General features: G+C 41.3%; 1 protein-coding gene across 6 annotated transcripts in view; it reads left to right on the top strand.

Annotated features, from left to right (window-relative positions):
- Positions 1 to 19,390, top strand: part of NDST2 (N-deacetylase and N-sulfotransferase 2) — a 130,754-nt gene that overhangs the window by 82,264 nt on the left and 29,100 nt on the right. Inside the window, exon 1 of one of the 6 annotated variants that reach the window (XM_064716798.1) lies at positions 3,023 to 3,040. The exons of the other annotated variants lie outside the window; for them this stretch is intronic. The gene's annotated coding sequence lies outside the window, so the exon portion shown is untranslated. Of the gene's footprint in view, positions 1 to 3,022; positions 3,041 to 19,390 lie in introns of those variants that run through there. 6 annotated transcript variants of the gene reach the window in all.

Below are 19,390 nucleotides of genomic sequence, written 5' to 3'. Positions count from 1 at the left end.
GCTTTCCTTGTACTAGTACATGGTTAGTTCATCCTTAGCAATACTTACTAATTGCTTAAGACTAATGTCTTAATGCTTCTTGCCTATGCCAGCAATATCCCACAGTTAAATTACAGAAAGTGAGTGCCAAAATGGCTGTAGCATACTTTTCAAAAAACATTAATTTTCCCAAAAGTCTTTATTTTCCTGTGAGATATCTCAACTCTATTCAGTTGTAGCAGAAATAGAGGGGCAAATAACTTCTTTTCTATTATATTTTAACTTTTTCTTGTTCCTACCTGTGTTTGTTTTGTTAGTTGGTTCTAATGAGGATTTGTCTGCCAGGTCAGTCACCTTTGCAGTCACCAGTTCTTCATCTCCATGTCTGGAGCACATTGCAGTAAACCAGTTCCTCTGAAACTTTGTGGAATTGACCTAATATTATCAAAGGGTGCTGTCCTCGAAGCATCTCCAGAGGTGTGCTAGTTTATTTAAATAGTGTGCCTTCATGACATTGTGCCACATTTATTCAATAGGGATCAATTCTAATGCTTGGACAGGATTTAGTTTTAAACATTTCAATTAGCTTATTGGTCTGACATTTGAGAACTGGCACATTAATAGTGGATTTTTGCCAGCTACAATTTACATCATTTTTAAGGATTGGCTATTGCTGAAGATGAGTCTGTCAAGTATTAAAGATTAATACAAAAATTAATTAACTACCTGAAATTGTAAGCACTATGAAGTGGAAAGACCATGTAAGACTAGCAACTGCATAGCCATACCCACTAACCTCATTATCCTTTCCTCCATTTAAGCATACTTTGTCCCCAAGTGGGCCTTGGAGATCTGTGAGGTAAGAAATGTGAGCACAGCTGAACAGAAACAAATAATTAATTACAAAGCAGAAGGGCATGACTTAGGGTGCTTTGTGGGGGCCTGTTCCTCCCTTCTGGATGTATCATCTGTTTGTCAATTGAATGGCTTAACTCTGACCCTTTTTACCCTGTTCATCATGCATTTTAAATGAATATCATGGCTGGGGAATGCTGCGTTCAATATATTAAGAGCTTTTCCCCTCTCTTAACATGGAAGATTAAAAGTAACACATTATTGTTAGGTTTTCTTCTATAAATGCAGATGCATATTCTTCCTTTCTTTCACCTTCTTTCACAAAATGATTCATGTGCTTAATATATTACAAAACTCTGTTAGTCTCTCAGATTTTATTTACTGTATCTGGTATTAAAGTTGTTGGTCCAAGGACCCACACCAAACTGCCAAGGTCTGTCTGAAGGCCATGCTTAAAGGCTTCAGAAATCGCCTTAGGTTTTGATTATGGACAACTTGGAGGGCTTCCCAGAAAAGACCTGGGCAGCTGACAGTTAAGAGATGAATATTGCTTCCATTGATTTTTAAATTTGTTCCTGCAACCGCTATGCACCAGCCTGTTGTGAGTGTACAGCACGAGCTAGGAGCTGAGGAAAGTCAGAAGACAAAGGTGACCCCAGTGCAGCAGTGCCACCCCTGATGGGGCACAGTTCCACAGGGTCTGAGCATGGCAGGCAGAGCTGGCTCCGAGTGACAGGGTTTGTGGACACTCCCAGCTAAGAGGGAGCAATGAGGTTCCATCCAGGAGTTTAAGACGGGGCTGGAGACAAAGCAGCATTGTGGGTCCAAAGGCCACCCAGGAGACAGGGCCAAAGACAGAACTGGGTTCACGTTACACCATGTATATGAGGGATCTTTCCAGAAGAAGAGCTTCCTACAGCCTAAGTCAGACCAGGAGATGAAGCCAGAGGCAGGGCTGCAGACAGGTATAGCTGCAGCAAAGTTCAGGCAGAGAGCAGGGGCCAGGCCCAGCCTTAAATCAGAGTGCAGAGGGAGTGTATGGAGGTCCACTTGAGAGTAGTCCATGTCATCGAAGGCTGATGGTGCCTCAGGTACTGACACCTTTAGTTTCTTAATGGGATGAAGGGTTGTTTGTTCCCTCTACTGCCATCTGACACGAATTTTAATTATGTAACTGGTACCAATTACAAAGCCTCTTTGTTTCACTGAAGAAAAAGAAAAGAGTTTTCACTCACATGTTTTTTCTGGCTTCAGAAATTGTTGCCTTGCTGGATAGGCACTCATTCCAAATGGAGTGGATAGTGGTTCACTTGTCTCCTGCTGTTAGAGACAGAGGTGTGCTTTTAGGATACAGACCTTTTGCTGTTTGTTTGTTTTGCTTTGTTTTGTTTCCCCTCTTAATTCCAACATCAACTACAACCAGAGTGGCAAGAAGGACCTTTTCAAGAACCACTCTTGTTTTCTGTTTCATTGCCAGGACGAAAAAAAGGGATAATGTGATACATCTGTCTTTGATTGAATTTCAGGTAGGGTAGATTTCACCAGAGGTGACATGAACATTCAAGCCAACTAGAAATTTACCAAAATACGTGCAAATAAAATTACTTGATTGAAGCTGAAGAGATTCTACCTACTCAAGTCTGCAAAGTCGATCTCCTTTCTCAGCTCAATCCCAGCCTCCATTCTGGCAATGTTCACATGCCTTGTTAAGGCAATAAGCTCTTGTTGGGTTTAATTGTAGTCTTCCTTGTGCTTTGGGTGGATCTCTTTATCCTTAGTTAAGGAGGAAATTCAGGAGAGGAAACTGTTCTTCTGTTAACAAGCAGATATTGGCTGGGTTAAGTGCATCCTTGAATCTTCTATCCCTTCCACAGCTGCTAAGATGCATGAGAAGTTTTACCTTCTCCCTTAGTGATCCCTAGAAAATCTGAGTTGTTCCCAAGTATCTTTTTGAAAAGAGCTAAGGTAATATATATTCTCTATCAATATTTGGGTGAGGAAGAATGGAGAAACTCAAAGGAAGTAAACTTTTTTCAACTAGTAAGTGCAGTATTTAAGTACCTCAATAGTAATCTATCTTTGCTGGAATTTTTTCAGGGAAATTTACACACAAATATGTTTGGTCTTCACTGGCTTCAGTGAGAATTTCAAGATTTATGGGACTGGCTACATTATATCCTGTGTGTTGTCTTCAACTGTGAATATGGTAAATTGAGTTAATGAGATGGTGGACAGAGCCCTTGGGGGGACAAGATCTGTGAACTGGGTAGACTGGGGATGGGGAGGGTGTGTGTGTGTGTGTGTGTGTGTGACTGAAGAACTTGGGTGAGTAATTCTTACTTGGCACTTTACCATAAACCATTCTAGATTTATGTCTTTCTCTCTGGAGTTTAAGATAGAACTATCAGTGCTATTGTGTCATGATGACTTACAACTAAGGCTTGATCAAGAAAAAAATTTCAAATAATGTAAGCTAAGCACATGTCTTACTGTGTCTTGGTAGCCAGAACCATTTAGGCCTTCACTATTTCTCAAGTGAAATCAGTGTGAAAACCATAATAAACCTGAGGTATTTTGAAAAACGTGTAACAGAAAAACATACCCTTTGAGCATGGCAGGGCATGAAAAATGTGTTTTGTCCAGCTGTTTAAAGTCTTAGTGAAAATTCAAGTAAACATTGTAGTGTAGCTCAATGAATGAGAGGCATCCGAGAGGATTATCAAGTGTCCTGCTTTATGAAGTTAGGATTTCAGTATATGTCTGTTAGCAGATTTGCTTGGACAGTTGGATTTTGCTATTTTTTAATTTAATGTTTCAAGATTGGGTTATTTACAATCTAAGGCCACTTAGTTGAAATGTATTTACTTTGGTATCATATGCTCTTTTAAGCTGATATAAAACACAGCAAGCAGTTTGGATTTTATCAACATCTTAGAAATTATGCCATTATACAGTATGACCCTGGTGAGGTGGAAATACTGCAAATACTGTTAACGTTTTTGTAAAAACCATGATTCTTTTTTAAGGTGTAGGGACTCTAAAAGACATCTTTCTTTCTCTGAATTGTTGGTTCTGATTTTTAGATGAGTTTTCCAGATTATGGGTATTAGAAGTAGAGGAAAGATACTGGCTGGTCCATAAATACTGCAGCATGCACGATTTCAGCCGGTGACAGAAGAGAGACTTTCATCTGAATCATTACTAGATATTTTGAATTTGTTTTCATTTTTCTGGGGATTACCCTCACAAAAATCACTTTTTCAATTTGTTTTAATTCACAAATCTAAAAAAAATTACCTAATAAAGATACTGACACCTTTACATGGAATTAAAGCTTCTGAGGATTGACTTAATTTTCTTGGTGATGTTTTCTTGAACCCCTCAGAAGTAGTCTGCTGATTCTGGTGGAGACCCTCTGCTCTGGTGTTGTATAATTCTGCAATTGTGCTACTGCTGTCTCTGTGTTTAAAATGCATTGAGTAGCAAATATAAAGATCATGCAGTAGTGTCAGAAAGGCCTTGTATATCACAGTCAGCACTGGGCATGTTATTGAAAGACCTACAGGGTTATCCCAATGAGTGGGAAGCTGCCTGGAAGGGGAGACTGTCCTTAAATTGAGCAGCAGTAGAGACTGTTTGTTAACTGGTAGCAATATTCGTAATTTCCCCCTTTGTTTCCAGGGCTCTTTGGAAAACACCACCACAAACCAACACTGTGCAGAGCTACATTATTGTGTTATGGTAGGGCAATTAGAACTGAACTGTGTAAAAAAATACCATTGAAATCTCACCAGAACTACCTGCTGGCATGAAGACTGTAGTTCATGTACTTGCCCCTAAATGGTGCTTAACCTCAATTGGGCTAAGTTATTCCTCTGGTTGCCATTGATCTAGGGAACACTGTGGAATAGTTGTGGGAGTTGGTGGGGCATGGGAAAGGGCAGGAGGTTTGGTTAAGGAGGATGAAGAAGAGGAAGTCTAGCCTTTGAGTTGTGACTTTAGGCGGCAAGCAAAAGTTAATTGTCTTCATGTATATGGAGCAGTAGTAATTCTTCTTTCTAATGTTTTCTAAACTAATAGATTTGAAAAGATTACCAGCAAGGGTCCAGTAAGCCTGAATCTCTTATAAAACACTGGAGACTGGAGAAAGGTGTATTAAGTGTATAGTGGAAACCCATCATGAAAATCTCAGTTATTCTAAAAACTGGTTCTTTGTTGTGTGGAGTCAGAATTTTCTGTCATCTTTGTGATTAGTGGAGTATCAAGAGATTTCCAACATCTGCTGTTTGCATACTGCGGCTTGAATGGAAAGGGTTTGTTTACTGGCATAGATGGGAGCTCAAAAATGTAATGGTTTTAGGTTATGATTCTATGAAAATTTTTGTCAGCATTATCCATCTGCAGTTCACAAAGGCTTGCAGATTCGCAGTGCTGCATTGTAGCATGACATGTATGTGAGATGATTTTTTTTTTTTGAATGAAGCAAAATAGAGAATTGTCTCCTCTCTTAGATGTGGAAACAACATTTTTCAAAGGAGCTCAACTTCCATTTATCTTTCATTGATTGATTAGAACAGCAGCTCTAGTTTTATGTGTGTAATCCTTATCCCTCAGCACCTCGTCTTTTATTCACCGCTTAGCAATAAATATCTTTGTGGCTATGTGTTTTCCCTTCTGAAATACTTCAGTGCTTTTTTTCAGTTTTCATATTAAATAAGTGAATGAAGAATTTGTGCTTTTTTTGTAATATAAGGTAATGTAATGTGTTTGTAATTTATCTTCTAGGATTAAAAAACACTGAGCAAACCTTTGTGCCATTGTAGGACAGAAAGAATACCTATTGTGTGCCTATTCAGAATTAGTTTTATTGTTAATTCAAAAGGAAAGTAATTTACTCTTAATATTTTAAAACATTTTCTACCCTAGCTTTCAGGAGTTTTTTTTGTTTTGGTCCTGCCAAAACAATGAGACGGTAGGAAATATCTTTAAGGCAGACCTTAAAGATGGACATTCTACAAAAGCAGGTTAAATCATAGTAGGTAAACCCAAGAGCCTGGTGCTTGACCCTTGTTTCTGATTTTAGTTTTTAGTTTGTTATCATCAGGATAAAATTTTTAGGAGGTGCTTTTTTCACCTTATAACAGAGATGGCATTTGATGAATCAGTGAGATTCAGGCCTCTTCCAGAGTGCTCTCTACTACCCTGCAACATTCCATTGCATTAAGGTCGCCCTGTCTTGCTACAGAAGTGTTTGCTGTGCACTGTCAGCTCCTGTTATAGGAACTCCTCTAGAGATGTGTGCTAGTATGTCATCCTGTCTGAAAACCCTCTGCTCCCAAACCCTGACTGGGAAAGGATACAACTTTGAGCATACCTGGGGCATTGCATCTTTGAAGAGCAGAGTATGCTGCTGTGCTAGGAAGTGCCTCCTTTCCTGCCTGTCTCTCTGCTTCTCTACAGCGCCGTTTCCTGTTACCTTTTGAAGTAGAGAGCCCCTCTTGTGCCAGGCTTTCAGGAGTTTAGCTCCTGCCCCACCCCCCAACCATGGCTACCAAAAGTGCTTACACAGGCACAGAGCATAATCTGAGATTTATGTATTTGTTCTTTTAACATGTTAATTTTTTATTAGTGGTGCACAAGAAGGTGATTTTTCTTTGTCCCTCTATAGATTTATTCCAGTCTCCAGATTCCAATAATAGTGTCTGAATATACATAGTTGATTTGCTCACTGCACCGCCCCAAATGAGATCAGTTCCCTGAGTGAATCTGCAAACCACATTAGGGCAAGAGAAGCAATTTACTGCTGCTGAATACATTTTCTGAGTGTAGTTTCTTTCATCTTGTCAGCTTGTCAGTCTAGAGGCATCCATAAACCCGTGACAGCTTCAGAAGATGAACTCTGGCAGCAGGCTGTCAGGGTGCCAGGCACTGCTGTCTGTGGGCTCCCTTTTTTCACTCTCCCCCTTTGCCTGCCTGCTTGCTCTCCCTCTGCCTGCCAGCCTCTCTCTTCTCTGTCTCCCTCTCCCTCCTCTTCCCCCACTCACTCCCCACCTCCCTCTACCTTATTGATGTGGGTTTAGGTGCTGCTGTTCTTGGTGGTGGCACCTTTTCGGTTTCCTCCTTCACTCTTGCCACTGGAACAAAAGGAGAGCTGGCTGCCCATGGTGCAGCACCTGCCTTTGCAGCCCGAGTAGTGACAGGGAGGGAAGTGGGGCGCTCTGCGTGCTCGCCTGCCTGCGCCAGCACTGAGCTTGTTCAGTCACTTTGCTATAAATGCCTTTGAACTGCTGCCAGATCCCATTGTCTGCCGTGCAAATGGAGTTCAGCGCCCCACCGTGATTAGATGCACAGTGTGTAAGAGGAGGAAGGAATGGAGGAGCTGTTCCCACCCTGAGTCGCATCTCGAATCTGCCGTGTGCCATGAGAAGCTGAGCACTGGACCATGCCTTCCTTTGCACTGGACCATGCCTTCCTTTGCACACCATCTTCCTTACTTTCCTCTCATTGTTCCTGAGATTTCAGGGAGTGACATGGAGGCTTTTCAGAGAGGAGCTGCAAGGCAAGATAGATTCTGGGGGGAAGGGAGCTGTGCTTTTGGATTGTTTACGTGGGACTGTGCTTTGCCCACCACCTACCTGTAGCTGCTGTATGGTGTAGCAGCTAGTCGTTAATGATGCTTATCCTCAGCACTAACGTGCTCTTTTTAATAGCCTGAATTTATTTACATTTTGCCATTTGCCTGTGCTTAAAATTACAGCATCCTTAGGTTGACAAAATGTGAGAGATTTTGGCAACACTGAGTAAAGGGAAGGCAGCCACTGGTACTAATGGTTTATCCATCTACCAACTGTGCAGCCCAGCTGCCCTTCCCCAGAAAGGCCAGCTCACTGTATGATATTTGTGAAGACCAGTTCTCAGGCTTTCTTGCTTTCCATTTGGCTCTGTGTCTTTCCTTGGGTTGCTGACTGTCTGACCTCTTTGGATAGAGTAACTGCATGTAAGGATTTCACTTTTAAAGGTAGGAATTTGAATCTTTGTGCCTATCGTCGCTGTTACTTGTCTAAGTGCTACCTAGGTTGTTACAAGAAAACACTGTTTTCTTTCATGCCTTGCTGTTTGACTGCTTGTTAACCAGTCATTATCTGCAAGGACAATGCTTTGAGAGGAGGATGGAGGAGCTGCTATTCAGTGACTGTATTAGGCAGTGCACTAAGTGGAGTTGGCAGGGCTTGTATCTCATACTGATATGCCTGCTATAGTTCTTTGCTCATTAAGCTCTTTGTTAGTTCCTTCTCCTCTGCCTCCCCTTGCTCTCCTTTTCCCTCCCCACAGAATGTCTCTGCATCTAACCTTGCTGCTGGGTTAAATTCATGTTCTGAAATGTGCTGGAGGAGGATGAAATCTGGCCTGTGATGAACTGGTGGCTCATTACTGCACTTGAGTAGCACGGGGAAGGTGGTTGTAGCTGCACACGCCTTTGCCTCGGCTGCTGCTCATGATGCACTATAAATAGACACTCCCTTGAACCTTCATTGTGTGGCTACCTGACTGGTACATGAAGAGATCTCAGCAATATTGGTAATTGAGGAAATCACTGTAAAGATCAGACCCATTATAGAGAACATCTAAAAAAAATCAGAAGATGCCTTATATGTTTTCTGAGGACTAAACCACAATTATTCGTGTTTTGTCACACAGCAATCTAAATTCTCGTTTGCATCTCAAGAGCAAAGCTAGTTCTGCTTAGTTAATATTTAGCAAGATGAAAGGTTAGAAATTGAAATTTTTATACATATTATTTTTCCTTTAACCACAGACTAGTAAATGATGATCCTTTGGTTAACAGTGTGTTTGATTTTCATTATTTTTTTAGTTTTTTGGAAAAGAGATTCAATTGGAACACTGAGGATTTTTCTGGTCATTAAGAAACTTCTTGATCCTTGAGCTGACATGTAGCTGCCATTCTCTTGGTCAAGGCACATTAAACAAAATTTAGGTCTTTGAAAATATTCTTTTATTAACCAGTCACGTTCATGTCGATAGTACAGATGCTTCTGAAATTTGGCCAGACACTGCAGATGTAGAAAGCAAGAGCATGGCCTGGAGCATAGACTTGAGACTTTTCACCAGGCCTCTTTTCTTAATGGTCTTTGGTTTTTCATTTTAAAGTAACAAATATAAGTTACGTGGTTAGCCTGCATTGTAAGCATCAGTGTAGACTGTTGCTCTCTAAAACCTGCCCTCACAAATGTGGCTTTATGGAAGAGTAGACACAGTTTTCAATTACCTTCTCTACCCTTCCCCTTCACTCCCCAAATTCAGCTCATAAAGGATGAGGAAGGGTGATGGTTTCTGTTTAAGTGATATGTCATAAGTCATATGTTTCAGGTTAGCTAAAATTGCAGTGAGTTTGTTTCCATATTGTTTTAGGATGTGGCCTTTCCATAAGCCATCCAGTTCAAGAATCCCAAAGATATCAAGAAAAGGTATTTGATAGGCATACTTAACCAAAAGAGAGCCAAAGAACCCTGCTGAAGGGCTGCTGCTGACTCCAAAAATCTTGAATCTTACTTCACTGCTGGAATTGTCAGACAGCCTCCCATGTGGCTTTTCAGCTTTGATGATTTGAAGGAAATTACCAAAAATACAAACGATCTTTCAATGTAAACATTCTCTTTTCTCTAAACCATTGGAAATGCTGTATTAACTGTTCACCGTAGATGAAATATAACAGAAAGTTGTTAACCCTGCTGCTGTCCTTCCTGTGGAAGAACACTGTTAGGCACAGCAAAAGGCTGCAGTATGTCAGAGGTGTTTCAGGAATACAGCAGCCGTTTGCCTCAAGGCACAGTTAAGCTCACATTGCAAGGCCCCTGTTCAACCTGGTGTTACCACTTGGGTATATATAGGTGTGTCCCTGTTGTTGTACCTCATTTCACACCTGGACCTTGCTGAATTTTTCTTGCAGCAGGATGAAGTGCCAATTGTAGAGCAGAGCTGGACAGGAGTTATCGCTCTGTGGGGCGCCTGTTTTCTGATGCTTCGTGATGGAGTCACCTGGTGCAGTAGTAGAAGCATTCAGTTATGTTTGAAAGCTGGGACCTTTGTCTTATTCTCTCCAACACTAAAAAGAACGTGATAGTTTCAATAACCTTGTTTCAAAAGAGACACTTGATAGTGCTCATTTGTAAAAAATGTTGGGTTGTTGGAAAACAGGAGGGAGAGGATGTAAAGAGGGAAGGTCTGCAGATTAAACCTACTTGCACACATTATGATGAGCCCAGGCATGAAGTGAAAGGAAAACTCTGAGGTCTTTATTATCTAATGCTCTCTTAGGGCAATAACAAATTCACTATAGAGTCAGCAAGCGCAGCCTAGGGGCTTGTGATGAGGGAGCACACATTGTTCTTAGAATATGGCTGCTGCAAATATGAAGCCACTTTTAATGCAAAATATTCCTCAAAGGAATTTGATTTTGTAGCTTGCTATTTGAAAAGCTGCTTTCAGTCAATGTGATGCCTTCTTCCGAACAAAAGGCTGTGAAGTTAGGTATTGTATGAACATAGCATAGTCTTGCTTTTTCATACCCCTTATATGAACTGGGATTATGCAGAGACTCTCCTTTTTGGAACTGCAAAACCCAAAGAGAGATGTTTACCGCTCTCTGCTTTAGTGTGTTGTAGCTTTTTAGTCTTTTTCTGGTGCTTAGTGACCACTCTATATTGTGTGCTTCATTTCAGAATAAGTAAATCATTTTTATACTGAAAATTCAAATGCAGAATATATTTGTGTGAAGGCCAAAGAGTCTTCTGGGGATAGGGATGGGAGTGTGGGAGAGCACATAATAAAAACCTCCAGAGTCTGCCACTGATAGATTGTTTGGTTTGTATTCCTATAAGGAGCAGGGGATAGAAGATAAGGTGTTACTTCTGAGGTGGAAGCATTCATGGCATTGATTCAGCCTGCAGATGTTACATCAGTTGGTGGACTACTCTGTTTAGCACTGTGGAGGAAAGTGGAACTGTCCCATAGAAATAAAGGACTCCTATATGTCCTCTCTATTTGTATTCTTAGCAGAGTATTTGCAGAGTCTAAGGTGATTCTTCATATAAGTAGTTTGACCTAAAATAAACTGTCTTCCCTCTTTTCAATAAATTAAATGTCACTGCCTGTACTTTAACCTCCAAGGTGGCTGTTGTTGAATGAATGTAATTCCCGTTTTGATGCAAATAACAGCAGTGAAGCAAAAGAAATGCATGAGACCCTGGAAAATGCAGTGGAGGGGAAGAGAATTTTCACCTCTTCCTTGGTTTGTTGTCAGCAAACCAAGCTGAGTTACAGTCCTTCTGCTAATTGAGAACCGATGGAGAATTTTGGACTTTCTGTCTGTCTCAGATCTGGTTCTTTGGAGTGTTTGCAGTAGAGCAGCAAGTGGTGGCAATCCCACCCTTATCACTGTTTTGAAGTTTGTGTTTTACCCAGGTAACAACACCAGGATACCAATTCATTCTGATACATTCACAAAGTGCTGTGGAGACATTGATGCTCAGCATCTTTGTGTCATGTGATTCCCATTTTCCGGATGGATTTCCAGAATGTGTAACCGCATCAAGGCAGAAGTGGAGTAAAGGATTGAAGTCAGCTGGGGAATTCATTACCCTTGAACTCCCTAGTGTTTAGGATGTTGTCTGACTCCCTCCCAGAGAGTACATGACGAAATCTCACTGTCTTAAAGATTCTTTGAACCCATTTCTTCTGTTTGTGGACCAGTGCACAAAGAGAAATTAAGATTTATACGTCCCACCTTGTCTCATCTCCTGTGATAATGCTGTTTGTCCTTTTGTTCTTCTAACCCTGCAAAAACAGAAAGACAGAAACCAAACAGGGCATTGAAGTTTCTCTGGCAACTCCTAATGTTGATCTCTTGAACACAGAATCCTCACCTGTAGCTCATCTGTGGAGTCTTCCTCTCTGAATGCTTTGGGAAATTGGCATTCAGGTGAGAGGACAAAAATTGGGTCCTTAATTTATGTATGCAGGAATTAGAAAACAGTCATCCTGTCTAACTCTGGAGGAGCTGAGTGAGGGTAGCAGAAAGCTGAAAGTTATCATGTTTTCAGGCTGAAAACTTGATAACCCTTAACCCATGGCCTGTGGCACTGCTGCCCAGAGACAGCCTGGCTGAGCACAGGGACACCAGGGCTTGAGACCAAGGCTGTGTCCCTGGGTTTCCTGAGGCTGAAATGACCAATGTGTTTGTCAGACTGTCACCTTGTGTGGCTGAGGAAGAGAATGATGTTCAGGTCTGCTCTCCTGGGAGGGGTGGGGTGATTACTGGTGAATTGGCACAGTTCTCCATGCCCCTCTCAGCTGAGAGGGAGGTCAGGCAGCAAAGCTGGCACCTGGCAGGCAGAGAGGAGGCTGGGTTCCATCCAGTGGCAGGCAGCTGCCTCATGGTGCCGCCTGGTCGTGTCAACTAAATTGTTTGGAAAAATTCAGGCAGGCAATGGGGAATATGGGCAAAAATAAACAGGAAACCACTGGGGCAGGATTCTTGCTGTAGGTACCAAGATGTCAGCAGGTCCTCTGAATGTGATTAGACTTGCATTCACAGATATTCTGCAAGTCACTTAGCACTTCACGGGAGAGTGGGGACAAAGTCAAAGCACTTCAAATTACTGCAGAAGGACTAACTCAGATTCATAATGAACACTGAATTTTACAGACTTCATTTCTTTGTTGTATAAGAAAACAGCATGTCTTCCAAAAATGTTTTACCTTTATATTTCTATATACCATATAGAAATATGGTAGCTATATTCTATATTCTAGCTATAATTCTATACTATATTCTAGCTACCAAATTAATTATATGAGAGTTAAGTAGACCAAATAATTAGAGTTAAAATTAATTTCAGTATTTAACTTCTAAAATCAATGTCTAAAATTTTATAATATGTTTATCATTATATATTTTTCAGTAACATAGCTCTTCAAAGTTGCTGTCTAGCTAAAAATTATTTATTCTGGTGTTTTGTCTGCAATGAAGAAGGTAGGAAACTTCAGAGTATGGATCCAGACTGTCTTTGTTCTCTCATTTGCGACACTGTTGAGTAGAAAAAGGAGGAAAACATAATGTCTGGAAGTACAGTGTTAATCTGAGGCTATGAGAAAGCATTAATTATTTAGTTATAGTGTTGCTGCAAAGTCGAGTTTGAATTAATTGAATGCTAAATGCAGTTGTTTCTCTCCCATCATATACATGCACAAGATATAGTGTTAAATGATCTGAAAACTATAAAGTATCTGTTACTTCAGTGACATCAATTAGCACATTTGAACTTGGGATTTCAACATTAATGATGAAATTTCAGCCTTTATAATGTTTCTTGAGATTATTCTTTAATTCAGGTAATCGAAACTGTCAGCTAACTAATTCCACTTTTGTCTCTGTGTGGGACATGGTTCACAGTTTAAAGAGCAGAAAGCACTGTTGGAAGGTAGTTGAGACAACTTTACTCTTTACATGATGTAGCTGTAGCCTTCCATTGCTCCAGAACACTTGGTTCTAGACAAAGGAGAGGGATGAGCGCAGCGAGTACAGCAAGCGTGTTAGCTTTTCACAACCAAACCATAGTGCCTTTAGTCAGGATATGGATGCAGTAATGTTGCAATGTGTCTGGAATATTGTGTGACATGGTGAATTTCAGAGGTCCAGACTGTATGAGCCCTCCTCTATCAGCACTAAATGCATAAGCTGTAAGCATGCTGGCCTGTTTCTGGTGGAATTCATCTTTGAAGAGGAGTTGTTGAGCCTTTTAGACCATGTTTCTTTTGGTTATTAGAGGAAACTATGACTTTTTAAATGCAGGCAAGCTAGACCTAATGTTATAGGAAAATTCTGTCTTTAGCCAATACGATTGTACCTCCTTAAGCAATGTGAGCTGTCACTTTCTCTTACTCCCCTCTGACACGCTATGTGTCCCTCCAATTATCTCACACTCCCACTCCCCTAGGGTTAGGGACCTGAAAACCACAAAACCCAGAGCTCCAGGCACACTGCAGCTGCAAAAGGCATCGCAAGGGGAACACAGAACTGCCCCAACATGGCTTCCTCCACAGCTTTTTCCTTGGAACCAGCCTTAGCCCATGGCTGGGTTTGCTGCTCTGCCTAGGGTTAGGGTTATACATTGCGTTTTGTTTCTACTGCCTTGTATTTCTGGAACAGTTTCCCAATCTCGGCTGCCAAACCCTCTCTCGCTCTCTTTCTCTGCTCTTGTTAACCCGTTTCTTCCAGAAATCATTCCCACGTTGCTTAGTTGACTCATTGTCTCTCTTTTGTAGCCTTCCTTTCTTATATCTACTGTTCTTGGTCATGTTTCTTAATGTGAGATAGTACGTATGGCAAGATGGATTGTATTTTTCCCTATTTTGAGTATTGTTTTCATTAGATCTTCATACAGTGATTAGTTATAAATTCCCCTTTTCATTCTGAGTGCAGAATTTTTCACATAGTTCGCTATTTTCTGTGTCCTGTTAAAGAGCAGGCACATTTTATCTTAACATAATTGCCAGGTTGTGGGGAGTAGTGTCTGTATTGGAGCGAGTGCCATCAGCTAGCCTGTCTGCACAGGCAAAGTTCAGTGTGTTGATCAACCTGCAGGAATGTGGAGTAGGAGCACAGGGCTCTGGGCAGGCTGGGTGGTGCTCAGCAGCCCTCCTGTCATTGCCCAGCTTCACTGCAGTGGTAATTACGCTGCCTTGGCTGTTATTCCCTAGCATGGACAAGCTCACAGAGGCAGGCACGAGATGGATCTGCTTACTGTTGTTAAACCATTTTGTGTCTCTCTCTTTGTGGAACAAGTCTTTCCACAAAAACAAGTGCAAGACCCACCATACTAGTAGAAATACATGTTGGTAAGTGATTCAGTTGTTGTATGCAAGTGATGGATCCAGTTACTGTGCTCTCTGCAATGCATTTACAGACTGAGTACGTTGTACCAGACTAGACGAAAAGAAATGTGCTCTCTGTCCTGCTGAAGACCTTGCCAGACAGGCAGATGCACATTTCTACTTGGAGAGAATTTTTCTTTTCTGGCAATTCTCTTCATTCTATTCCAACTGAGATAAGGCAATTGGATCACTGATTTAAAAAAAAAATAAAATTGTGATGTGCTGTTTTCAGTTCACCTATTTGAACTAAGCTTAAAATTTTTTAAGAAAGCCAAAGAATCTCTGAAAACATTATTGTTGTGTTAGACTAAGTTTCATAATCAACATAATCATGCTTCTTTTTTCTTAAGTCCTACTTCAGATATCATCTGTCATTGTCTCTTACTGCTACATGTGAAACAGAAATAGTTTCATAATTGTTTTATCCTGTAAATACTTATAAAAACTTGTAAAATGGCACAGATTAACGCCATCATTTTGACTCAAAAGTTAAACATGTTTTTTCATTATCAGAAACTATAAGTAAACTTAATATTTTATTTCTTCATGGAAGAAAATTTTCATGCTTCAACACATAAAGTTTTCATGTTAATAATAAAAAATAAATAAATTTTTCAGTAATTGATTGCATTTCATTGGGCATTTTACTGCTACCTGTAAATTTGGGGGAAGAGTCCCCAAGATAGCAGAGTTATTCTCCAAAACCTATAATTGAGCACCTTACAGTTTTCAATAGCCAGATCAGTTTTACTTCAGCTGTAGTCCAAAATAGAGATCTATATTTTGCTCAAAACTCCTGAGCTTTCCTGACGAAACTTCAGTTTTTTCAGAGGGTAGATTTGGTTGCAAATATGGCAGCTTTTTTCCTGAGTTGTCCTGGGTACTGTTAATTAAGATGTTAATGAGGTCCTGGACTTAATTCTGCATGAATGAATATTTTAAGGATGCAGTACTTCATAGCAGAAAAAAATCCTACTTGTAAACAGTTGACTAATTAAAAATGTAAGAATATAGCACTCTAGTAATTAAGTCTAGAAAATGGGAGAAAGACTAAAAGCTAGTGGCATGTAATTACAGTACAGTTTAAAATTTATATCTTTGAGATGTGTGTCTTTTCAAAGGAGTTTCTTTTTTGTGAGTTGATTATCTAAAAACAAGGTAGAAAAGGGGAAACAGAAGGTATGGGGTTGAAATTATTGTTGTTTGTGTAGTGAGCATGGCATAGTGTAGGGTATGGAAATAAGTGTGCATTGCCTGTGATTTTGTAACAATTGCAAACACAGGTGGTTTGAGAGAAAATTAAATAATTCCACCCACATGAAGACAGGGAAGTCTAACAACAGTCAGAACTTTTAATCACCCTGTTTCTCTAGCAGTCTCTGTCCTCCTGTCTCTTACACATCCATTGTCTATGGAAAAGTAACAGCGTGTGAAGCTGCTGTGGGGTCCATCAAGGCCATAAGGACCACACCAGGCTGGAGCTGCCTCACCCCAGCGTGCAGGGGCTCCATCCACCCTCTGCTGGCACAGGCAGCACCCTCAGCAGCAGCACCCAAAGCACAGGGAGCACCCAAAGGACGGGCAGCACCCTCAGCAGCAGCACCCAAAGAGCACAACTGCAGAGGCAGGCAGTGATGGCAGCCAGGTTCAGCCTGGACTCCAGTCCCCAGGTGAGTGCACAGTGATCAGTCAGGTCAGCAGGGCAGAGCACGCTTGTAGCCTGGTTTGGGTCTGGCCTAATCTCAGGTGCAGCTCACAGCTCAGGAAGGGGAAGCTGGTCAGGGCATTCAGAGGCTGTTGGTGGGTGCAGTGCCCCCCATTGAGATCTATTTCTGCCATAATGCTTGTGTAAAGCAAATAATGACTTTTCATTGCCCAGATGGCCATGAAGGCTTGGAGAGGGCAGTAGAGCACTTGGGATTTGCTCCTGTCTTGTGAAAACCAGACCTCCAGACCACTGTCTCACCCAGCCTGGGTAATCTTGAAAGACCTTAATTCATGCCTTTTACACTCATTTTACTTTTCTTCCCATTGTTTTTTTTTTTTTTTTTTTTTACTCTTTTTGCCTGGGCAGATTTATAGTTTGCTTATATCACTTTTGGCTCTCTCTTTTTTTTTCTTATTTTTTTCCTTTTAAAATTTTTTAAATTTTTTTTTCTTTTTTAACAGGAATTTGTGTTCTGTTAAGACCTATCTTGCAATAGACAAGCCAGCAGAAATGCAAATATTTTGCTTTCTGACTCCTGGAAACTTACTTAATTTCAGTCACACTAAGAGAACTGGATAATTAGGTACTGCAAAGGCTGGGAGATATGCCATGAACATTATGCTGGGTGGAGATCTTGTGAGCAGAACATCTCAGTTGAAGGCAGGCAGGAGGGTGCTGCTGTACACAGCTGGGAACATGTTCTTTTATGAGCTCAGCACATTCTGACCCTGAATTTTAGTGTAAATACACCAGAGACAGGTGAACACAAGACCTCAAGAGCTTTTCTGAGGTTTTAAGATTTGATAGAGCATACTTAGTGTTCTGGTATCAGTTTGGATAAACTTTCAGTGTCATGGTATTAAACCTGTTCCCTAATGTTATACGTTCCTAGATAAAACTGATTGTAAAAGATTATCTCCTATGTGTTATGTGACAGGAGGAAGAAACTGAATATACAACATCAGCCTTTTGTTAATTAAGGTGAAAATTTCTAAGTCCTCATAGGAAGAATGGTTAGGCTGCTTTCGTAAATTACAGATAAACTTTCATGATATACATTCTATATTAAGATACTTCAACTCTGACTGACACTGAATTATCTTGGGTTTGCCAGTTTGACTGTATTTCCCCACTTGATTAAGTTACTTAGGAGAAATCACCAGAGAAGGCGTTTTGCTTTTTGCAGTAGAATAGTTGATCTGAATTGTGATAAGCAAGGAGCATGAGAGAATGGAAATGTGATTCTTGTCCATATCTAGTGCGGAAGGAACTGCATCTATTTCCTGTTCCCACAGCTAAGCTGGAGATGTCTGCCGTGATAGAGCATATGTGTTGATTCCTGATGAAAGCAGGAGGCTGAAGATGGTGTATTCCCTCCCTCTGGGGTGACTGAAGAATTTACTTTCCACCTGGGGGGGGTTGTAGAGCAGCTTGGACTGCCTTTGTGTTGCAAGGCTCTGGCCTGCACTGTCTCTGGCCCTCTGTCCCACAGCTCTGCGTGTCTGGGTGCAGAAAGGAGCTGCTGTCTCGTTATCCCCTGCTGTGGGAAAAGGGTGAGGGGCAGAGTGGGCACAGACTTATGTGTCAGGAAAGGCTCAAAACAGAAGGAGAGGTATGGCCAGAATGACAATGCTGTTCTTCTGGTGGCCTGATCCCTAGACTTGAAAGGCTCAGTACCACGTGAAATGGAGCAATGGATACTTCCCTTCAGTTATCTCTGAGGAAAGTGCCTCCTTTCTCTCTGGTGAGCAGTTGCATTACAGAGACCTGTGCATCCCCAGAGCACTTACATCCCCTTAGCTGGTGGAAAGCTCTGACTTGTGTGAGGACTTCCACTGCTATACCTGTAGTCTTTCCTTTTCATTTCAGCAGAGATGTGCTCCTGCCAAGCTACTTGTTATTTCTATTAAGCAGCATCAGTGACTGCTGAAGGCTGAAATTTTATTTATTTGATTTTTAACAATTCTTCAGGTTCCTTATTTGGAGATCTTTAGCAGGCTGAAAATAAAAGACAACAAACTGTTTTCCTTTCCCAAATTTGTCCTATGCTGAGGCTGTGAAACTTGTGGAAGCTTGTGGTTCTGACATTTAACTTGAGGGAATACACCAGTGTAAAAGTCTGAAATTCCCTTGCTTTGGAAAATAAGATCAGTTGTAATGACCCTAACCAGTGAGTGTATTATGATGGGGAGAAGGCAGGGAGCTGAAAATGAGATTTCCTGGGAGCTCTTATGAGGAGGATCTTTTTGTTTTCAGGGAAGGGACTGGTTACTAACAGGCAGTGCTGGGCCATGCCTCTGTCACTGGCATGTGAAGGAGTAAACCTGTTGTTTATTTTGTTTTGTAATATAAAAGAGCAAGGAACAAAGATCTGTTGCACACAGAGGTATCTATTATGTACCCAAACACCAAGAACCTTGCAGGAATCCTGAGGTCTCTGTGCAGCCCTCTGCGAAGCTCCCCTGGAGCCAGCCTCTCCAAGATCTCTGCCTTCATGTTGTCTTCAGACTTCATTGCACTGGCACAAGGGTAAATTCATGGCTGCAGTTGGGTTTCCACCAGGCTGGGATGAGAGGAGTGCATGCAGATCTGTTTAGCATGGACTGCAGTTTGTTGCTCTTGCAGAAGGTGTGAAGTTACTTACCTGTCTAGGGGTGATAATAAAAGAATTAAAATAATTATTACTTCATCACACAGGTCATCTCCTCTTACCTCAGACTGGCCCATTTCGAGCCTGCTGGTCAGCTGGCTGCTTTCTGGCTCAGCACAGGCCTGTACTGAGAGGCTTTTCCTGCATGGGGACTTGCCCAAGCAAAACACAGAGCTGGCTGGAGGCTGCAGCCCTGTCTGTCAGAGCAGCATGGGCACCATTAGTGTTTCTTGTGTCTTTGATCT

Source organism: Zonotrichia leucophrys, chromosome 6 (genome assembly GCF_028769735.1).
Source record: "Zonotrichia leucophrys gambelii isolate GWCS_2022_RI chromosome 6, RI_Zleu_2.0, whole genome shotgun sequence".
Lineage (NCBI taxonomy): Eukaryota > Metazoa > Chordata > Aves > Passeriformes > Passerellidae > Zonotrichia > Zonotrichia leucophrys.
This window is presented reverse-complemented; position numbering and strand designations above follow the sequence as displayed.